The 21,821-nt window shown below is 45.1% G+C and overlaps 1 protein-coding gene across 9 annotated transcripts in view; it reads right to left on the bottom strand.

Annotated features, from left to right (window-relative positions):
• CACNA2D1 (calcium voltage-gated channel auxiliary subunit alpha2delta 1) overlaps nt 1-21,821 on the bottom strand; it is a 930,857-nt gene that overhangs the window by 875,651 nt on the left and 33,385 nt on the right. The gene's annotated exons all lie outside the window — the stretch shown is intronic.

The following is a 21,821-nucleotide window of genomic DNA, read 5'->3' as shown; positions in this document are numbered from 1 at the left end:
ATATACAGCACTGATAGGCATTGATAGGCGGCACTGATGGGCACTCATAAGTGGCACTGAAAGGCAACACTGATGGGCACTGAAAGGCTGCACTAATGGGTACGTATGGGGGACACTGATAGGTGGCACTGATGGGCACTGAAAGGCGGCATTGATGGACACTGATAGCTGGCACTGGCAAGCGTTTTTCAATGGCACTGATTGCCAGCTGCCTTGGCATTTCCCTGGTGGTCTAGGGTGGCATACCTGGTGGTCCAGTGTGGTGGCCATCCCTGCTGGTCCTAGGGGTATCCTGGTGGTCCTGGGTGGGCATCCAAGAGGGGGTGCTGCGCTGATAAAAAATCAGCACAGAACCCCCCTGTCAGGAGAGCAGCTGATCGACTCTCCTCTACTTGTGTCTGTCAGACATGAGTGAGAAAAGCCGATCAAAGGCTCTTCCTGTTTACATTGTGATGAGCCGTGAATGGACACTGTCAGAGACTTTTTACCTAGATCAGAGTTGCGGTGTGTCAGACTGACACACCACAACAACGATCATCATGATGCATCATTGCTATATGGCGGGCGGTAAGTGGTTAAACTGCGGTTCCAGTTTTTTGGTTTTTTTTTCATGTGGCTTACTACCACTTTAATATATGAAAACACTGTAGCATGTTCAGGCCTGGGGTGATGTTGCTTCCCATGCTGATCAACATTACACAAAAGATTCACTATATCAAGTTTAAACTATATGTATACCCAGATCAATAAAATCTCATAAGCTTTAACACAATGCCATTTCAAAAGACATTTACATTATAAAGTCTGTAGTTTTCATTAAAATACCCAGTGCTATTATCTGTCCTGAAGGTCCTTGTTCAGGAATGTTGTGTTATGGTGTGATAACGCTTTGCCCTTGTCTTGTAATTGTGCTCCGGCATTCTCACCCTGTCACAAGGGCTTCTGATGGAGATTACAAGTGGCCGTTTCAACACTCATGGTTCACTATTGTCAGAAAATCCACCCTGAGAAATGCCATACAGCCATTAAGTACAATGCATACAGACGAGAATTAGCTGCAAAGAGGATGCCAGAGATCAGCAACCCTGAGATACAGCAAAGGATGAAAACATTTTTTTTTCCCAATACTTAAAGGATAACTCCACTTTCGTTGGTTGAAAAAAATAGCAAATAAAGAAAAAATAATATAGCGTATAAAATTGCGACACAAGTGCTATTGTGATTGAGCCCAGGTTCACATTGAGCTGTGGGAATGAAGCCTGCATGCCAGTCCCAATTTCGGCCACGATTTTAGAGACATCTGTGCAGGTTTCTGCACAGATGTCAATATAAATCACAGCCTGAAATCGCAAAAAAGTAGTACAGTAATTGAGAAATATGAAATCGGTGCGGTGCCGCAAATGCAGCATCGCACCAATTAGGATGGTGCAATTGCCAGCAATTGCCACCAATTTTACATGCAAACTGACATCTAAAATCGCATGTCAAATCGTACCAATGTGAACCAGGCCTAAATGTTATTAAAAAATTATCTTTCCTTTTCAATCTGCAGCCACTGTAATTTTATGAAAATGCAAAATGGCTACCTGGTGTTGTTCCGTACACTTTCCCAGAAGTCTGCACTAAGTCAGATTTCAGGCACCTCCTGCAACAAAAATGTCATTTTTGGTGAGATACTCCCAATAGTAACACGTCCACAGGGATGCAGGCCCAGTAGATTTCCTCATTAGTGCTGTCCCTTGTAATAGAAAAAAAGCATGACAGGACCTCTTAAATATGCGATCTGGGGTCAAAACTAACTCAGATCTCATATTTACAGTAAAATGCAATAAAAAAAATAAAATAAATATCATTAAAAAAAAAGGCCCATGGGCAGAAGTGACAATTTTTTTACGTCACTTCTGCCCTGCAATGATATGGAGAAGGGTGGGGGCCATCTTCTCCTCACTCATCTCCATGTCACACAAGGCGCAACATCCAATCGCTTCCACGCCGGCGATGGCTCTGGTAAGCGGTGGTGAATCTTCCGCAGAGACTACTTTTCTCTGAAAGCAGAACGCCCACTTGAAGAAGAGGATATCAAGGTTATGGCAGCTAGCTGCTGCCATAACAACAAGTGGGTGTGTTCGGGGGGGTTCTCTGCGCCCCCGAGCCCACCCCTTTTTAAAGCCTATTTGAGCCTCTGGCTCTAATCAGGTGCTTCAAAAAAAAACAAAAAAAAACATTGGACTCTGCGTCTGCATGTAGATTAGGGGACCAGATGCATGGTTGGGAGGGGCGGCGCTGTCTGCTAGGGTCCATTCACATCAGATGCAGTGGGATGCATTGCCAGTGCATAGACAGTCCATGTTAGCTAATGAACATGGTTAATACCAATGTACTGTGCTGCAGTGCAGTGAAAAAAGTAGAAACTGCATTTTTTCGCAATGCAAATGTGCACACGTAAATGCCATACAACGACCCACCACTGACGAAGTCCGTTCAGGACGTAACGTACGTACAGGGGAGGAGCTTATTCACGGAAGTCACCCCCTCTGCATCTGTGTTTTCATTCCATGTAGTTGGACTATTCAAGTATTTTTTGTATGTTTTGACATTATACATATTTTAATATTAAACGATCTTCTCAGAGAGCACTTAGATAGTTTTTTTTATAATTTTTTACATTGGCATATATTGCTTATGAAGCATTCGTACTACTGCTGGAGGCACCCATGCTGTTTGTGCATTTCACTTGGGGCTACTAGTGGGTAGTTGCCCACAAATCTATGCTGCTTGAGACGGAGCTATTCGGGCCATTCCCGCTGGATGGATGGTCTGCACTTGTCTATGTTATAAGTGAATCTGATCATTAGATTTGGTAAGAGTATATTTTATTACCGGTGGAGGATCTGACACTTTGAAGATTGTTTTATCATCACGTGGTGACCCCATCCTACATCATTAGTCATTTATGAACTACATTTATTGCGCTGCACTGTTGTTTTTATACTTAAATGGCATACAGCGCATGTAAATGTGATTCTCGGAGCAAAAAATAAGTCTGGCTCCTTTGAAGACCTGTCCTTCCCCATGCCAAAAACATATTGGAAACAAAAATGCACCATAGACACATATAAACACATGCCAAACCCATGGAAGCACACACATGGAAATGTAAATTATTATTTTTTTAAATGCACATTTTCTGGTGTAAACGGGCCCCTAAAGCTCACATCAACTAACTTCCTGGCAGTAAAACTACATTGTTGGATTTCTCATCTTTTTCTTCCTTCATGCATTGACTGATTGCAGTTGTGAACAATACTGCTCATGTACATATACAGTACCTTTATCTCTTATAAGCAGCTCCTTCTTTATTCTTACCATTATTTAAAATAATGTACTCATCTTTGACCTTATGTAATATCCTATTTAGAACATATCTGAAGCTATAGCGGCATTGCACGGAGGACATAGATCTACTAGTCTACCAAGAGTTGGGTTATCTGTTACAAACGAAGCTGCCAGGCAAACGCACTCATTGGGGAAAGGGAAAGAATCTTTAAATGGACCCTTAAGGAAGTCTTCGATTTTTACTTCAGGCTCTGGTACAGTAAATTGACTATCAGTATTATTCCTTTATCATAAAAGTAGCAAGTCGTGTCTGATCAATAACAGAATTTTTTGTCACCTCCCAAAATAATGATGTAACGCTACAGCTTGCTAAAAGCTACGCAGAGCAGAAAGGATGATAAAATGGTATCTGGAGAACTATGGTATTAGAGCTAAACTTCTATTACTGAATGTACTGCCCTTACTGCCAGTTAGTGCATTACGGGAATATTCATTTAAGAATCAAGAGGGATATCCAATGTCCCTAATACTACAGTGTCCTGTGAAATATATTACGCTTCATCCATAAAAAGCTGCAACAGTCTCTCTACACACATTGATCAGCAACCAACAGGTCCAAGCTGGCAGTCTGAATGTGCCAGAAGTATTTTGGGGGTTGTTATAATATGTCCTTTGGCATGAGTCAGGAAATAATTGAAGTGATTCTATAGTCAGACCAAGATCCACATGAGTTTGCCAACCTTTCTCCTTTACAACCGGCCTCCAGCCAAAGCAGCTAATACACATTGAATAACATATACGGGATATATGACATATACATATTGTTACCCGTTTATTATATTTAAAGCGGAGTTCCACCCAAAAGTGGAACTTCCACTCATCTGATCCCCCCCCCCCCTCCAGTGCCACAATTGGCACCTTTCAGGGGGGAGGATTTTTTTTGGGATCCAGTGACATTACTACAGTAATCAGTGCTGAAAATATGCAGTTATTGTACTAATGACACTGGCAGGGAAGGGGTTAACATCAGGGGCAATCAAGGGGTTAACTGTGTTTGTGTTCTAACTGTATGGGGGAAGGGCTCACTGGGACAACACACAGATCCATCTTCCTGCATAGCAAAAAGACAGGATCTGTGTAATCTCCCCTGTCAGAATGGAGATTTACACAGGCAGATCCCCGTTCTGTCACTGCGAGGAACGATCGCGGGTGGCCTGCGGACATCGAGTCCGCTGGACACACTGATTGGCTTCCCCGCTGGCCAATGGAAGCGTGCTCCCACAGATCGCCGTGTACAAGCCCGACGTACATCGACGGCGATATGCGCAGCCGAGTCAACCTATAACTGCGGCGGCTGGTCAGCAAGTGGTTAAGTAACCGTTTAAAGGGTTGTGATTCAACCACTATGGCAGGTATTAGAATGTGGCATCTGTGTATAGGTATGTTTAATGGTATGTAAACTGTGCTAATTGCAGCAGTTAATGCACAGTGCTGTTTAATTGACAATCCAACTGTGCAAACTTAATATATGTGAGATTATATATTTTTCTTTTCAATATAGCACTGCAAATATTATGATTTTTTTTTTTTGTGTAGTATCATTTGTCTGTGGCTTTATCGGCTTTAGGAAACAGCATACACAATGGTGTAAGATCATAATACTTAAAGATGAATAAATTACTTGTGGTAAGTACCATGGATGGTTTCCTCTTTGATTTTCTTCCTCTTGCAATGTATTTTATTATCACACATTAAACTGTGTTCAGTTACACAGCGAGGCCTGCCAATGATATCTTAGTCTACTGGGATTTCAGTTCATCTCCGTGTGGCAAATAAGAGTGACTCCCAGGAGGCCACCCAAAAGTGTGTCATACATTTACACACAGATGTGACCTATGCTATTACATGGCCCTTTCCAATGTTCCTTTCTTATTGTTGTTTTCATCTGGCATATGTTTAATAGCTGTATTGGGAAGCAAGTCGCCACATCTTTCAGCAAAATCATCAAAGAGAATATCCTATGTTAACAGAAAAAAAGTTACAGGGCTATTTGACCAAATGTTGCCATTGTGCATTCACAAAGATAAGACATATTCATGAAAACAGCAATGGATTTGTGTTACTAGACATAATTATCTTTCTGCTAGTTAGCTGGAAACTGTGAGCTTGTAATATGCAAATTGGCTGTGTCAGTTATCCGCACTGACTTCTGTATGGGAGAGGATTGTCATTGGAAGAAAGTGTTGATAAATAAAGCCCTAAGACTGACAGGCAAGTCTAATGACCTCCCTGGTGGTATAATTATATCGGATTGTAGGTGCTGAAAGCGGTACCTTTATTATTTTGCGTGGAAATTTGGCGTTTTATATTGTAGGCCTGCAATTCTTAGGAATAACTCAACCCCGGGTATGATAGTAGTTTGAAACACAAAATCATAAATTATAATATAATAAATAACTATAAATAACAAATAATAATATAATAAAAAATATTCAATAATGTAATCAAATTAAAAACACTGAAATTTGCTCAGTTGCAGAATTGTCGCTGTCATTAGATTTAGTGTTTGATGACGAATTTCCCCAGAAATTACTATCGCTCAATTCTGCAAGTGATTGTAATTTATTATCGCTGGTTTCTAGCTGGTCTGTAACCACTTTTGACATAAAGAGACACTTTTTGGTTGACAATCTCCAAATTCCAGGCAGAAAAAACTGTATTTATAATATAAAAGTGCATGCAGGGCACTGGACAGACCACTAGGGACAAAGGGTGTGTGTAATTTTTTTATACAGTACTGTAATCTGTAAGATTACAGTACTGTATGTGTATTGTGTGTTTTTACTTTTTTGAATTTGGCACCAATCTCCACTCCCGTTTGTCGCAACGTCGCAGGGAACGGAGCTCAGTGGCACTCGGCACTGTGTGAATCGAGTGGAGGACGGCTCACACACACAGTGGGGAGGACATCGCAGGATCCAGGGGACAAGGTAAGTAACTCTCCCTGTATCCTGCAATGCGATCTCGAGTCTGGCTCAGGGTTACCGCTTATAGTGCTGAAATTCCACCCCGAGCCAGACTTGGGAATACCGCCAGGGGGGTTAACCACTTCCAGATCGCCGCACGCCAATATATGTCCTCTCTTTAAAGAAGGCTAGCTACCATAACCTCGGTATCCTCTTCTTCAGCGGGCAGTTTGGTTTCCGATAATAGTGGTCTCTAAGGCGAATTCGCTGCAAGATCACTTTTATCAGAGGTCCTTCACGCCACTCTCTGTCGCTTAACGGAGCCATCGGTAGCAGTGGAGGCGATCGGATACTTCTCCTTCCTGGGAATGGAGACAAGTGAGGGGAAGATGGCCCCCACCCATCTCCATACATATCATTGCAGGGCGGATGTGACGTCAAAACATCACTTCTGCCCATAGCTCTTAAATGGCCATTTTTTTTCAAATTACAACTTTTTTTTTAATTGGATTTTAGTGTAAATATGAGATATGAGGTCTTTTTGACCCCAGATCTCACATATAAAAGGTCCTGTCATACTTTTTTTCTACTGCAAGGGATGTTTACATTCCTTGTAATAGGAATAAAAGTGACACAATTTAAATTTTTTGTTTAAAAGAACAGCGTAAAAATAAAAAGGAAAAGGTAAAATAAATAAGAAAAAAAAGAAACATTTTAAATGTGCCCCGTCCCGCCGAGCTCGCGTGCAGAAGCAAACACATACGTGAGTAGCGCCCGCATATGAAAACGGTGTACAAACCACACACGTGAGGTATCGCCGTGATCAGTAGAGCGAGAGCAATAATTCTAGTCCTAGACCTCCTCTCTAACTCAAAACATGCAACCTGTAGAATTTTTTTAAATGTTGCATATGGAGATTTTTAAGGGTAAACATTTGTTGCCATTTCAAGAGCGGGCACGAATTTGAAGCGTGACATGTTGGGTATCAATTTACTCAGCGTAACATTATTTTTCACAATATAAAAAACATTGGGCTAACTTTACTGTTGGCTTATTTTTTAATTCAAAAAAGTGTATTTTTTCCAAAAAAAGCGTGCTTGTAAGACCGCTGCGCAAATACGGTGTGACAGAAAGTATTGCAACGACCGCCATTTTATTCTCTAGGGTGTTAGAAAAAAATGTATAATGTTTGGGGGTTCTAAGTAATTTTATAGCAAAAAAAACAGTTTTTAACTTGTAAACAACAACCCTCAGAAAGAGCCTCGGTCCTTAAGTGGTTAAAAAGCAAGGGGCATGATACTGATGCATGTGCACAGAATTACATGCCGCAGAGACCTATCCTGCCTGAAGAACTAAAAGCAGTTTTTCGTGGACCAGTCAAATTTGAAATGCTTCGGAATATTGGGATGTCCAACAAATGAGGTTTGCATTAGACAATGGCAATTCTAAAATAAAAATGCAGGAGCTTCTGTAAACAGGTTACTGAAAATTTGGATCAGTTACACAATCTGGCAATAACAAAAGCAATAACACAGCAACAATACAATTCAATACAAGAGGGTTAAGTCTGGTACACACCCACTGGGTTAAACAAAAAAAAAAAACTGTCAGCTCAGTTTGGAGCCACTGTACTAACAATCTGATGTTAGTACAGTGATCTCCCCTGCTGTGCTATTGTGTTCTGACAGGGAGACGCACGGACAACCCGTCTTCTGCCAAAGCCACTGGCTGAGACTGCTGATTGGGAGCCGGTCGTCAGACCGTTTTCAACCATGATTCTGATGTCATTCAACATTCAGCCCATGCGTACTAGGCTTTAGGAAGGTCCTGCTGATGGGAGCTTACAATATAATAGAGAGGGTAGTGTAACAAAAGGTAATAACTGTAGTGGCTAAAATTATGGGAGAAAAAAAAAGATTCAGTTGTTAGGTGAGAGCAGGAACAGAGTAGGAGATTGCCGGAAAAATTGAGCTAGAGAGTTCCAAAGGATGGCAGAGGCTGTGGAGAAGTCTAGGAGATGAGCATGGGAGGAAGAGACAAGAGAGTTACAGAGCAGTAGGTCTTGGAAGGAGCTGAGAGGACGGTTTGGGTGATATTTGGAGACAGGATTGGTGATGTATCTTAGGGCAGAGCTGTAAACGGCTAATATTTTGAATTGTATTTAGAATTTTATAGTGATCTGTTATGTATATGCTTACCACTGTAGGGATTAGTGGCGGCTGGTCTGTCAGTTGGTGGCACTTACCCCATCACCGGCGGCTTCCCCTGCACGGCAGCAGCCACCCGTTCTCCTGTTCTTCATGGGTCATCGCAGAGGCGACGGCTTCAGTTTCCTTCCCCTCGGTGGCCAGGAGTTTCCTCTCTTTTCGGGCAATCGGAAAGCAGGTCTCACACCCACTTCTGATTGGCGGGATTGAGAATCAGTGTAACAACAGCGAATATTCATTTTCTGCTGTAACACACCTGGGTGAGCTCGGGTCTGCAACCAGAGCCCACCATATTTTGGCTCTATTCTCTATTCTGACTCTATTCAGGTGACTAAAAAAAAAACAGGCCGCTGAAATGTATGCACCCGGTGCCCTGAAAGGGGCCGGATGCATGAATAGGGGGTAGCTATGCTATTTGTAAATCTATCCATTGAATATAGGGGGTGGCCTGGAGAGAGGGGGTGGCTCCTGGGTACCCCTAATGGATGGGCCACCGCTGGTAGGGATGTACTATTTACAATGGGCTGTTAGTTGGCCTAACTGTAGTGGTGATTCTCTAAGCACAGATTGTATTTTCCCTACATGCTGATGCATGCTGGGAGAACTGTTCATCCTATAAATCATGTCTCTCTTCCCAGACTTTGTGCCTAGGAATGGAAGGATACTGGAATCGCCCCTCCTAGGAGGTATTCCTGAAGGTATTAGCTGCTGGAGACAGGAGAGCAAAGCTACAAGCTCATAGTTGCCAACATTGTAAAAAAAAAAATTTGTGACACTTTTTTGTCAGTAGGCAGAGTTGTATTATAATTAGGGGCGGGGCATGCGGTTATAGGCGTGACATAGGAAAAGGGGAAAAGGTGGCGCACGCAGCTCGCTGCGGCAAAATATGGGCGTGGTGTACATAAGATAGTGGGCGTGGCTTACATGGGTGTGGCTCAAGTGGGTGTGGTTAGAGTCTGAGATGAATGCGGGATGGAGAGGGTAAGGGGAGGGAGGGATGGAGGGACAGCAGCCCCCGATCCTACACCACAATAGCAATATGTGTTTTCCAGAGTTTGACAATCAGCAGATAAAGATACTCCAAATACCTGGTGTTAGCGCTTCAATAATCCCGGCGCCATGATTGTTATAGTGTCAGGATGATTGAAGCGCATTATTTATATTATTACATTGTAATAAAAAATGAAATCATTCAACTCACCATAATGCAGAATCAGTGGGAGCCATGCCACCAGATTGCCTGCCACCAGATGCCATCAGGTGCCCCCAGCAGAGTCCCTCCTTACATCAGGTGCCCCATCAGAGCAGCCTTCCTCACATCTGTGTCTCCATCAGCAGAGCCCCTCCTTACATCTGGTGTCCCCATCAGTCCTCCTTTCATCTGGTGTCCCCATCAGTCCTCCTAACATCTGGTGCCCCTCCGACATCCAGACTGCCCTCCGACATCCAGACTGGCCCCTCTGACATCCAGACTGGCCCCCGACAACCAGACTGGCCCCTCTGACATCCAGGCTGGCCCCTCTGACATCCAGACTGGCCCCTCTGACATCCAGACTGGCCCCCCTCTGACATCCAGACTGGCCCCCCTCTGACATCCAGACTGGCCCCCAACATCCATACTAGTCCCCCTTTGACATCCAAACTGCCCCCTCTATCCAGACTGCCCCCCGAATCCATACTAACCCCCCCGACATCCAGACTCTGACTGGCCCCCGACATCCAGACTGGCCCCCGACATCCTCCAGACTCTGACTGGCCCCCGACATCCTCCAGACACCGTCGTTTCCACGCGGAAAGAGTATGAACTGCGGCGCCACCCACCTTCCATACACTTCACAGCCTGTGGCAGCGGGGGTGGGCTGCGCCGCAGCATCTCTATTGTAGACCAGCTTCTGGTCTTCTTTAAAATGGCGGCCTCTAGCGGCTGGCGCCGAAAAACCTGGACAAACCGAGTTTCCCGGGACATTTCCCGGGACAAAATTAAATCAGGACAAGGGTCCTAATCCCGGGAATGTCCCGGGAAATTCGGGACAGCTGGCAACTATGCAAGCTGGAACTGTCCTCCACATATATGAATTTGTTGTGACTAGTTGAGTGTGAAGTGTACACAAGGATATTTCTATGTTTGCCTTCCTTGGGCGACAACAATTGAGATACCACTAGGATCTCAACTGTCAAGGAGCCAGCACAGTCTGTGTATTTGAGGAACTATGATAGGCTTTGAATGATCTTGAGGAGATTAGGGCCAAGTTTGGTGTTTAAGATCCACTTGTATTTTTGGAGATATTCCAATAACTCCCCCCCCCCCATCCCTCCTGCCCATATTGCTATGTGCAATAATTCTATTTTCAATCTAAAAATCGACTAAAGTGATTGGTGCCCACTTCTGTACATCCTGACCAAAGAACTTTGCTCGAGATTGAATTTTCCTGAGAATTATCTGCCAAGTAAGTGGTTTTCTTAATTTAGCTATGTATCAATTGAAGATCTTTTTTTTTTATATGTGGGCCTAAATACATATAGCGCTAAACCACCAAAACTGAAATCCACAAGAGCAAAAGGGTAGAGATCGGCAGAGGACCTAGAACCTTTAATTAGACATCTTTCCCAGTATATATCATTTTTTTTTGTAATATAGAAAAAGAGCAAGACCTATGCTGAAAGTGTGACATCTTATTCCAAATTGCACACCGGTTAGTTTTACCAGTTTTCATACCATTGTTAACTTTATGATGAGCAATTTAGAAAAATAGTTGATCTACATTATAAGTCAGAGGTAAGGAAAGTGTTACAGGCATGTCAAACTGGTGTTTTATGGGCTATATGCGGCCCTCTCACTCGTTCTCTGTAGTCTTCAGTGGTTTAAGGATGAAATAATTAAATGCACCCCTTGCTGTTCTACAGTTGATAAGTAACACTCCCTTACACAAATGTGCAGCTAAATAATTCAGCAGATGTTTTATGGTTCCTTTCTTTGGGTTTAAATATGGTATATTTCTATTTTATTATAATGTTAAATTCTTAAGTTTAATTATCTTTTTCTGGAATAAGGCATGGGCAGGCCATATATAATGGGGTAGATCTACTAAAACTGGAGAGTGCAAAATCCGTTGCAGCTCTGCATAGAAACCAACCAGTTTCAAGCTTTTTGTCAAAGCTTAATTGAACAAGCTGTAAAGTGGGGTAGACACTATAACAAAATCGGGCGAATTATCATCCGATTCTCCTCATTGATTCAGTCTGATCCGGTAGAAGGAAATAACGTACGAAAATTCTCGTACGACAAAGGCTTTTTTTGTTGTTGTTTATTGTTTCTCATCATTCACAGTCTTTTGTTTCAGATTTTTCTCATACAAAAATTGTACATAAACGGTATACATTAAGTAAATATCGTTCTGGCCCCGTACAAGAAACATTTTTTAGCTTATTCCTTCAGGAATTTTGGTTCGGAAGGTTGAAATCAGCTGTCGAAAGTAGTGTACACACTTTTAGAAAATCGTCCGATAGTTTCTCTGGCTAAAATGTTCACCCAATTTTCTTATATTATGGACAAGCCTTTAACCACTTAAGGATTTGCCCCCTTAATGACCAGGTCATGTTTTGTGATACGGCACTGCTTCACTTAAACTGACAATTGCGCAGTCGTGTGACGTTGCACCCACACAAAATTGACGTCCTTTTTTTCCCACGAATAGAGCTTTCTTTTGGTGGTATTTGATCACCTATTTTTTCCGCTATAAACAAAGAGCGACAATTTGAACTTTTTGCTATAATATATATATCCAAAAAAAATATAAAAAAACAAATTTCTTCATCAGTTTAGGCCGATATATTCTTCTGCATATTTTTGTTAAAAAAAAAAATCACAATAGGCGTATATAGATTGCTTTGCGCAAAAGTTATCACATCTACAAACTATGGGATAGATTTAGCGACTTTTCATTTTTTTTTTTTTACTAGTTATGGCGGCAATCTGTGATTTTTAGCCAGACTGCGACATTGCGGCGGAAAAAACTGATCCCAAATGCCACTTTTTTGGGGACCAGTGACATTATTACATTGATCAGTGCTATAAAAATGCTCTGATCAATGTAAACATTTACCCGCGGGCACGCTCCCGCCCCCTAACTGCGCAAGCTATGGCGCAGGAGAGCCAACCTGCTGTCGTATAATGACGGCGGCTGGTTGGCATACAGTAGTTAAGCTAGAAGCTGATTGGCTACCATGTACAGCTGCACCAGGTTTTGCACTCTCCAGTTTTAGTAAATCAACGCCAATTGTGGCTCATTGGAATATTCAGAGTTTCGAGTGCTTGACGTATAGCATGGTGCAATGGCACCACTGTGCCCATACTGAAGGGTTCTGACGGAGGTGGAAACTTTCCTCAGAAGAAATGTTGGGTGATACAGCTCTGCCATGTTCAAGAGCATGGGAAGCGCAGTGCACTTATGCTACTGTAAGGAGGCATAGATTAGGAATCCAATATGGCATTAATGTAAGGTGGTAGCTTTTGGTCTCACATTTGCTCAATTGTTGATACTGCTTTCCAGGTCTCTATGTTCTCTCAGGCCGCGTACACACGCGCGGACTGTTTGCCCAACCTTGTTCGTCAAACAGTTTCGGCAAACAGTCCGCTCAAAATTTGCATGAGCGGACTTGCCCACACACGAGCGGACTGTTTCAACGAACTGTTTGCCAAACAGTCCGCTCAACTTTTGAAATGAACGGACTCGCCCACGTAAGGCGGAGGCAAATCCGCCCATTTCGAGCGCGTGTACAGGTAGGCGGGGCCCGCGAAGGAGACGTCGCGGGCTCCGCCGCCTGGAATGGGCTTAAAGGGGAACCCCAACGCCGAAAAAAATCGGCGTGGGGGTTCCCCCAAAGTCCACACCAGACCCTTGTCCGAGCACGCTACCCGGCCGGCCAGGAAAGGGGGGCGAGCGAGCGCGCCCCCCCTCCTGAGCCGTACCAGGCCGTGTGCCCTCAACATGGGGGGGTGCCTTGGGGAAGGGGGGGCCGCGCGGCCCCCCCACCCCAAAGCACCTTGTCCCCATGTTGATGAGGACAAGGGCCTCTTCCCGACAACCCTGGCCGTTGGTTGTCGGGGTCTGCGGGCGGGGGGCTTATCGGAATCCGGGAGCCCCCTTTAAGAAGGGGGCCCCCGGATACCGGCCCCCCACCCTATGTGAATGAGTATGGGGTACAATGTACCCCTACCCATTCACCTGTGAAATAAAGTACAAAAAAAAACACAACACAGGGGAAAAAATATTTTATTGCACAGCTCCGGGGGTCTTCCGTCTTCGGGGGTCTTCTCGCCGGACTCCTCCGCTATGTGTGTGTAGCTCTTTTACTAGCGGAGGAGTCCGGCTTTCTTCCTCCCCGCCGCCGGCCTCTTCTCCCGACTTCGGGGGTCTTGTCCCCCTCTTTGGTTCTTCTGCCGGGCCACCGCGCCTTCTTGTAGCTCTTTTACAGGCGGTGGCCCGGTCTTCTGTCGCCGCTGCCTTCCGTTCTTCTGTCGCCGCCTTCGGTTCTTCTGCCGGGCCACCGCGCCTTCTTGTAGCTCTTTTACAGGCGGTGGCCCGGTCTTCTGTCGCCGCTGTCGCTGTCGCCGCCTTCCGTTCTTGTTCTTCTTCTTGTTCTTCTTCTTCTTCTCCAGGCGATGTTGACACGTCGCTCCCTCCGGCCGGAATGCCAGGGACACGCTCCGCTGCCACTTATATAGTGACAATGGGGCGGTGTCACATGGTATATGTCACATGGGTTGGTCACATGGTGACCCCGCCCCCTTACGATGTCATAGTCCCCATGTGACATCAACCCATGTGACCAACCCATGTGACATATACCATGTGACCCCGCCCCATTGTCACTATATAAGTGACCGCACAGCGCGGCTCTGGCATTCCGGCCGGAGGGAGCGACGTGTCAACATCGCCTGGAGAAGAAGAAGAACAAGAAGAAGAACAAGAACGGAAGGCGGCGACAGCGGCGACAGAAGACCGGGCCACCGCCTGTAAAAGAGCTACAAGAAGGCGTGGTGGCCCGGCAGAAGAACCGAAGGCGGCGACAGAAGAACGGAAGGCAGCGGCGACAGAAGACCGGGCCACCGCCTGTAAAAGAGCTACAAGAAGGCGCGGTGGCCCGGCAGAAGAACCGAAGAGGGGGACAAGACCCCCGAAGTCGGGAGAAGAGGCCGGCGGCGGGGAGGAAGAAAGCCGGACTCCTCCGCTAGTAAAAGAGCTACACACACATAGCGGAGGAGTCCGGCGAGAAGACCCCCGAAGACGGAAGACCCCCGGAGCTGTGCAATAAAATATTTTTTCCCCTGTGTTGTGTTTTTTTTTGTACTTTATTTCACAGGTGAATGGGTAGGGGTACATTGTACCCCATACTCATTCACATAGGTTGGGGGGCCGGTATCCGGGGGCCCCCTTCTTAAAGGGGGCTCCCGGATTCCGATAAGCCCCCCGCCCGCAGACCCCGACAACCAACGGCCAGGGTTGTCGGGAAGAGGCCCTTGTCCTCATCAACATGGGGACAAGGTGCTTTGGGGTGGGGGGGCCGCGCGGCCCCCCCTTCCCCAAGGCACCCCCCCATGTTGAGGGCACGCGGCCTGGTACGGCTCAGGAGGGGGGGCGCGCTCGCTCGCCCCCCTTTCCTGGCCGGCCGGGTAGCGTGCTCGGACAAGGGTCTGGTGTGGACTTTGGGGGAACCCCCACGCCGATTTTTTTCGGCGTTGGGGTTCCCCTTTAAGCCCATTCCAGGCGGCGGAGCCCGCGACGTCTCCTTCGCGGGCCCCGCCTACCTGTACACGCGCTCGAAATGGGCGGACTTTCCGAGCGGGAACAGTCCACTCATTTCGAAAGTACAGCGGACAGGCCCACACACGGGCGGACTGTTCGCTCAAACACAGTTTCAGCGGACAGTTTTTCGGAATTTCCGAAAGACTTTGTCCGTCCAACTGTCCGCTGAAACTGTCCGCTGAAAGCCCACACACGAGCGGACTGTCCGCCCAAACACTGTTCAGCGGACAAGGTTGGGCGAACAGTCCGCCCGTGTGTACGCGGCCTCAGTGTTTGAATCGGTTTCCTTTGGGTGCTTCACTTTCTTCCCACAGTCAATAAAAATACTGATAATTGGCTTCCATCCTAATTAGCCCTACTGTGTATATGGTCATGAATATGGTAGACATATTAGACTGTAAATTACTTAGGTAGTGGGGGGATGGGGAGGGGGGGGGCAGGGACTGACATGAATTGTTCGATATACTCTAGAGAGCCATGGATTGTGGCAGTGCTATAGAAAAGACTTGAAGTAAACACATTATTCAATCTCTTGTTTCGGGACAGATATATGCACTGTAAATTATGCACAGTTATGACTCACTAAAGAAACCCTTAAGAGCTGTAAGTGAGAGGAATGCACTAGAGTTAATCAGCTAGGCTGGCTCGCAATTCTACTGACTAAATGAAGTGAAAATATATTCTGTATGATAAAGAAAAAAAAATTGAGGATTGTAGCGTACGACCTCTGACTTTTTAATATTGATAAAAAAATAAAAGAAAAGATAAGAAAGAATACTTTTTTTTCTGTTCTAGCTGTACATTTATTCAATGTGCATACGATACAGAACACTGTCAACAGGCTATTTTTAGTCATTCACACCAACTCCAATATCAGCTCTGCCAGAATGAGTCACGTCTTTTAGTCTATGTTGTTGAGCAATAAATAAAGGTTTTGCTGACTCTCCAGTTTATATATGTAGATGTTTTTGGTAATAAGAAAATCGAAAAAGAAGGACTATTGAGGGTTATCTCAAATCTATGCGCTCGGAAATGCACTTACTTTGTGCAAAAAAAGGTCAGATTAAACCAAAAACAACAACAACAAAAAAAGACTAATCCATATGTAATACATATATATATAATAATTACAGTATTTTTCACTCCATAAGACACACCTGACCATAAGTAAGGAAAACAACAGAAAAACTATTCTTAACCAAATGGTGTACTAAAATATTTACTAGTGCCCAGGAAATGCAGCATGACCAGTGCCAATTAAATGCAGTCTTACCAGTAACCATGAGATGCAGCCTGACCGGTGTCCATGAAATGCAGCCTTACCAGTCCCATGAAATGCAGCCTGACCAGTGCCAATGAAATGCAGTCTTACCAGTCCCATGAAATGCATCCTGAACAGTGCCAATGAGATGCAGCCTGACCAGTGCCATGAAATGCAGCCTGGCCAGTGCCAATGAAATGCAGCCTTACCAGTCCCATGAAATGCAGCCTGACCAGTAACATGAAATTCAGCCTGACCAGTGGCAATGAAATGCCGCCTTACCAGTCCCATGACATGCAGCCTGACCAGTGCCATTATATGCAACCTTATCAGTGCCCATGAAATGCAGCCTGACTTGTGCCAATGAAATGCAGTCTTACCACACAGAGCTCTGTCACGGGAATGCCCTGGCACCCACTGTAACAAATTCCTGCCTCCTATGATACACATCACTAGGGATGAGCCGAACACCCCCCGGTTCGGTTCGCACCAGAACTTGCGAACGACCCCCGCGTTCGGTACGAACGTTAGAACCCCATTGAAGTCTATGGGACTCGAACGTTCGAATTGGAAAGTGCTAATTTTAACGGCTAATATGCAAGATAGTGTGCTAAAAAGGGTTTGGCGACCTGCCTCCTGCCTCAGGGGACATGGGTCACTGCAAAAAAAAGTTTTAAAAACTACCGTTTTGGCGGGAGCAGTGATTTTAATGACGATTAAAGTGAAAAAAAAAAAGTGAAATATTCCTTTAAATATGGTGCCTGGGGGGTGTCTATAGTATGCCTGTGAAGTGCCACGTGTTTCCCGTGTTTAGAACAGTCCCTGCACAAAATGACATTAAACGGAAATAACACCATTTAAAACTGCTTGCGGTTTTAATGTTATATCTGGTTCCTGCAATATGGTTGAAAATCATTCAGAAAAATGGCATGGGTAGCCCTCCCTGCCCATTACCAGCCTATTTGGGTCTTGTACACATATTAAGGGGAACCCCGTACCCATATTAAAAAAAGGAAATGCGTGTGGCCCCCAGGCCCTATATACTCAGAACAGCAGTATACAGGCGGTGCAAACAAGACAGGGACTGTGTAGGTTTGTTGTGTTAAGTTGAATCTGTTTGTCATTTTCAACCGGTACATTTTTAAAGTGTAGCTCCAGTCAAAAAAACTTACTTTAAGCTTTTTGGAAAACATAGGGAAGGGTTATCACCCCTGTATAATTTGTTTTGTCGTCCATCTTTTTTCATCTCACTTGCTGCTGTCTCCTTGCGTTTGCAAGTAGGAGATGTTTGTAAGTTGGATGTTTGAAAGTAGGGGCCTGCCCTATATTATAGCGGTATGTACTGGGTACAGAGCACGCAGACAGCACGCCTAACACTACTGGCTGCAAGCTCTATTATTAACCACTTGTTAGCCCAATGTTTGCATAAAGTGAAAGATGAAGTTATGCTGAGTAAATAGATATCAAACATGTCACTTTTCAAAATTGCACATGCCCGTGGAATGGCGCCAAACGTCGCTACTTAAAAAATCCCCATAGGCGACGCTTTAAATATTTTTTTACTGGTTACATGTTTTGAGTTGCAGAGGAGGTCTAGGACTAGAATTATTGCTCTCGCTCTAACATTCTCGGCGATACCTCACATGTGTGGCACATGCGAGCACATGGGGACATGGGCGCTTTAATTTTTATTTTATTTTTTTATTGTTCATTTTACTTTATTTTAGTTTGACATTTTTTTTCCCAAAAATATATTTTTGATCACTTTTATTCCTATTACAAGAAATGTAAACATCCCTTGTAATAGGAATATGGGATGACAGGTCCTCTTTACAGTGAAATATGGGGGGTCAATATGACCCCACATCTCACCTCTAGGCTGGGAAGCCTGAAATAAAAAAATTAAAAAAAAGATTCTGGCTTTGATCGTACTGGCGAGTTGGTAGAAGCACCAGAGGGCGGTGAGGGGTGGGGGGCGTCTATGGCTGGGTACTTCAGGGTATCACCGAGTATGGCTGGGTATCTCTGAGTATGGCTGGGTATGGCAATTTATGGCAGGGTATTACAGAGTATTGGCGGGGTATTGGCGGGGTACTACAGAGTAATAGCAGGGTACTGCAGAGTATTGGGGGTACTGCAGAGTAATGACGGGTACTGCAGAGTAGTGGGGGGTACTGCAGAGTAATGGGGGTTACTGCAGAGTAATGGGGGGTACTGCAGAGTAATGGCGGGGTACTGCAGAGTAATGGCAGGGTACTGCAGAGTATTGGGGGGTACTGCAGAGTAATGGGGGTTACTGCAGAGTAATGGGGGGTACTGAAGAGTAATGGCAGGGTACTGCAGAGTAATGGCAGGGTACTGCACTGCAGAGTAATGGCAGGGTACTGCACTGCAGAGTAATGGCAGGGTACTGCACTGCAGAGTAATGGCGGGGTACTGCACTGCAGAGTAATGGCGGGGTACTGCACTGCAGAGTAATGGCGGGGTACTGCACTGCAGAGTAATGGCAGGGTACTGCACTGCAGAGTAATGGCGGGGTACTGCAGAGTAATGGCGGGGTACTGCAGAGTAATGGCAGGGTACTGCAGAGTATGCACTGGTATTGCAGAGTATTGGCAGGGAATTGAGGGGTTAAATTCGGTGAGCAGCGATGTGGGCACTGCAGATGCAGCCCACATCGCTGCTGACACCGATCTCTTTCCCCTCCGCTGTACCGATCGGTACAGAAAGGGGAGGGAGGAACAGGCGTCATAACATGACGCCGGTTTGTTTCCAAGTGATCACTCCGTCATTTGACGGAGCAATCACGTGGTAAACGGCCGCTATGAGCGGCCGTTTACCGTGATGCGCCGGGTCCTATGGACCCGGCGGTCACGGATGCTCTCGAGTGCGCACACCTCGGGGCACGCGAGAGCAGAATTCTGGGAGGCCGTTAATTAACGGCCTCTCTGAGTTAAACAACCGCCCTGAAGCCGTTAATCGGCAATGGGCAGTTGTTAAGTGGTTAAAGCTAGATCACTAGCTATATAGGTGAGGTGAATATAGTGGTGTATACTGCAGTCAGGGCACAGACAACAACCACTACACAGCAGCAAGATAGGAAATCAGCCAAAAACGATTGGTGTGTACTGTGTTGAAGGTACACAGAACACCCACTGCTTCAGATGCAAAGTAACACACTACAGGAGGCCGCCTTAAAGGCGGCCTTTTATAGTGTGGGGCGTGCACTACACAGTCTAAGCTATGATTGGCCACAGGCAGGATGCCTGTGGCCAATCATGGCTCTCCTCGCTGCCGGCGCTGCGATTGGCCAAGCATGCGGGGTCACAGTGCATGCTTGGCCAATCATCGGACAGCAATGCACTGCGCCAACGCAGTGCATTGTGGTCCGCGCGCGCGTCACTCGAATTTTGACGCGAACGGCCAAAACGTTCGGAATTCGCCGAACGCACGAACAGCCAATGTTCGAGTCGAACGTACGTTCGACTCGAACACGAAGCTCATCCCTACACATCACACTGATTCAAAGTATCATTAGATCAGTGTTCCATCTCTCTAGGAGGCTGGACTTTCTTACAGTCCTCCACCTCGCACAGACTGGCATTCCCTGGCGAGGGCATCATCACATCCGAAGATAGAAGACAGAGCAGCCCGGGTAGTCGCTGTGGCCATACTCCATTTAGGTTCTTGGGCTGCTCTGTCTTCTGTCTGTGGCTGAGTGACAGGACCAGCCAGGAGATTGCCCGGCACTAGGGAGACTTGGGATGTCTGTCCTCCTCTCTGCTGCCTCTCTTCTGCCGGTATTGTAACATGGGCAGCAATGGGGGGGGGGGGGGGGCTGGTTAATATTAGTTCCATAAGATGCACCAACATTGCCACCCATTTTTTGAGGGGAAAAAAGTGTGTCTTATCGAGCAAAAAATGCGGTTGGTAGATTCCTTAAAGCGGGAGTCCGCGTTTTTTTTTTTTTTTAAAGCCAGCAGCTACAAATACTGCAGCTGCTGACTTTTAAAATAGTGACACTTACCTGTCCAGCGCGCCCGCGATGTCGGCACCCAAAGCCGATCTCTCGATCGTCTCTCGGGTGCTGCCGCCGCCATCTTGGGTATAGGAATCAGGAAGTGGAGCCTTTCGGCTTCATTTCCCGGTTCCCTACTGCGCATGTGCGAGTCGCGCTGCGCAATAAGGATGGACCCGCTGCCTCTGGGATCTGTGTGTTTCCCAGCAGGCAGCGGGGGACTTTCGGAAAGGGGCGTAATCTACGCCCCTTTCCGCAGAGAGCTATCCCGGAGGTGGGTGCAGATACCTGTACTGTACAGGTACCTGCACCCCCCTCCCCCCTGAAAGGTGCCAATTGTGGCGCCGGAGGGGGGGAGGATTCCAAGGAGCGGAAGGTCTACTTTAGGGTGGACCTCCGCTTTAAAGCGGAACTTTACTCTCTCGATCGATATTGTCAATGTTTAATCCTTATACTGCTAGCTAGAGCTGCGTGATTCTGCATAAAAAGAATCATGATTCTTTTGCGGAGAAGTTTTTTTTATTTTAAAGATTTACAACCCCTGAACATTAGGTTATCACAGAAGATATGGCTATAAAATAAGACATAATACTCTTTGCTTCAATCAAATTTAAAGAAATGTAATGAAAAAATAATGTAATGTGTAAAGAAATAAAAAACATATATTGTATTTTTTAAGTATATTCAAGTTATTAGGGCATTTTTTTATTAATACTTGCTGATACCAATTACTGATACATACTGCATGCTGTAAAAATGTCAATGAACAAAGCAAACAAAATTTTTTTTTTTTTAATTATCAACAGTTTATAAAATAGAAGTAAATAAAAAAAAAAAAAAAAAAATATATATATATATATATATATATATATATATATATATAATTTATTTTTGGGAAATTTGTTGTCACATTGGTATGCATTAAACACTTTCTGTTTTTATTTTAATATGTGTTATATGTATATGGTGGCACCACGTAATGGCTAGCTTTATATATTTTAATCATATTTATTGAGTGCGGTTCTGGCACTATTTGCACTTGTGCACCTTTTTTCCAGTTGTGTGTTTACATTTGTGTGCGCATTATTTGCTTGCCACAGATTGCACCTGCACGTTATACCAGCTGTGTATTTATTATTTATGCACCTTATTACTCACCTGGGCATCTATAATTATAGATCAAGGCACGGATTATTAGGTATAGGACCTATCTAGCGCAGCGTATGT

The sequence above is a fragment of the Lithobates pipiens genome, unplaced genomic scaffold (assembly GCF_037356315.1).
Source record: "Lithobates pipiens isolate NorthernLeopardFrog02 unplaced genomic scaffold, aLitPip1_a1.2 Scaffold_8, whole genome shotgun sequence".
Classification (NCBI taxonomy): Eukaryota; Metazoa; Chordata; class Amphibia; order Anura; family Ranidae; genus Lithobates; species Lithobates pipiens.
Note: the sequence above shows the minus strand (reverse complement) of the source record. Positions and strands in the feature narration are given on the sequence as shown.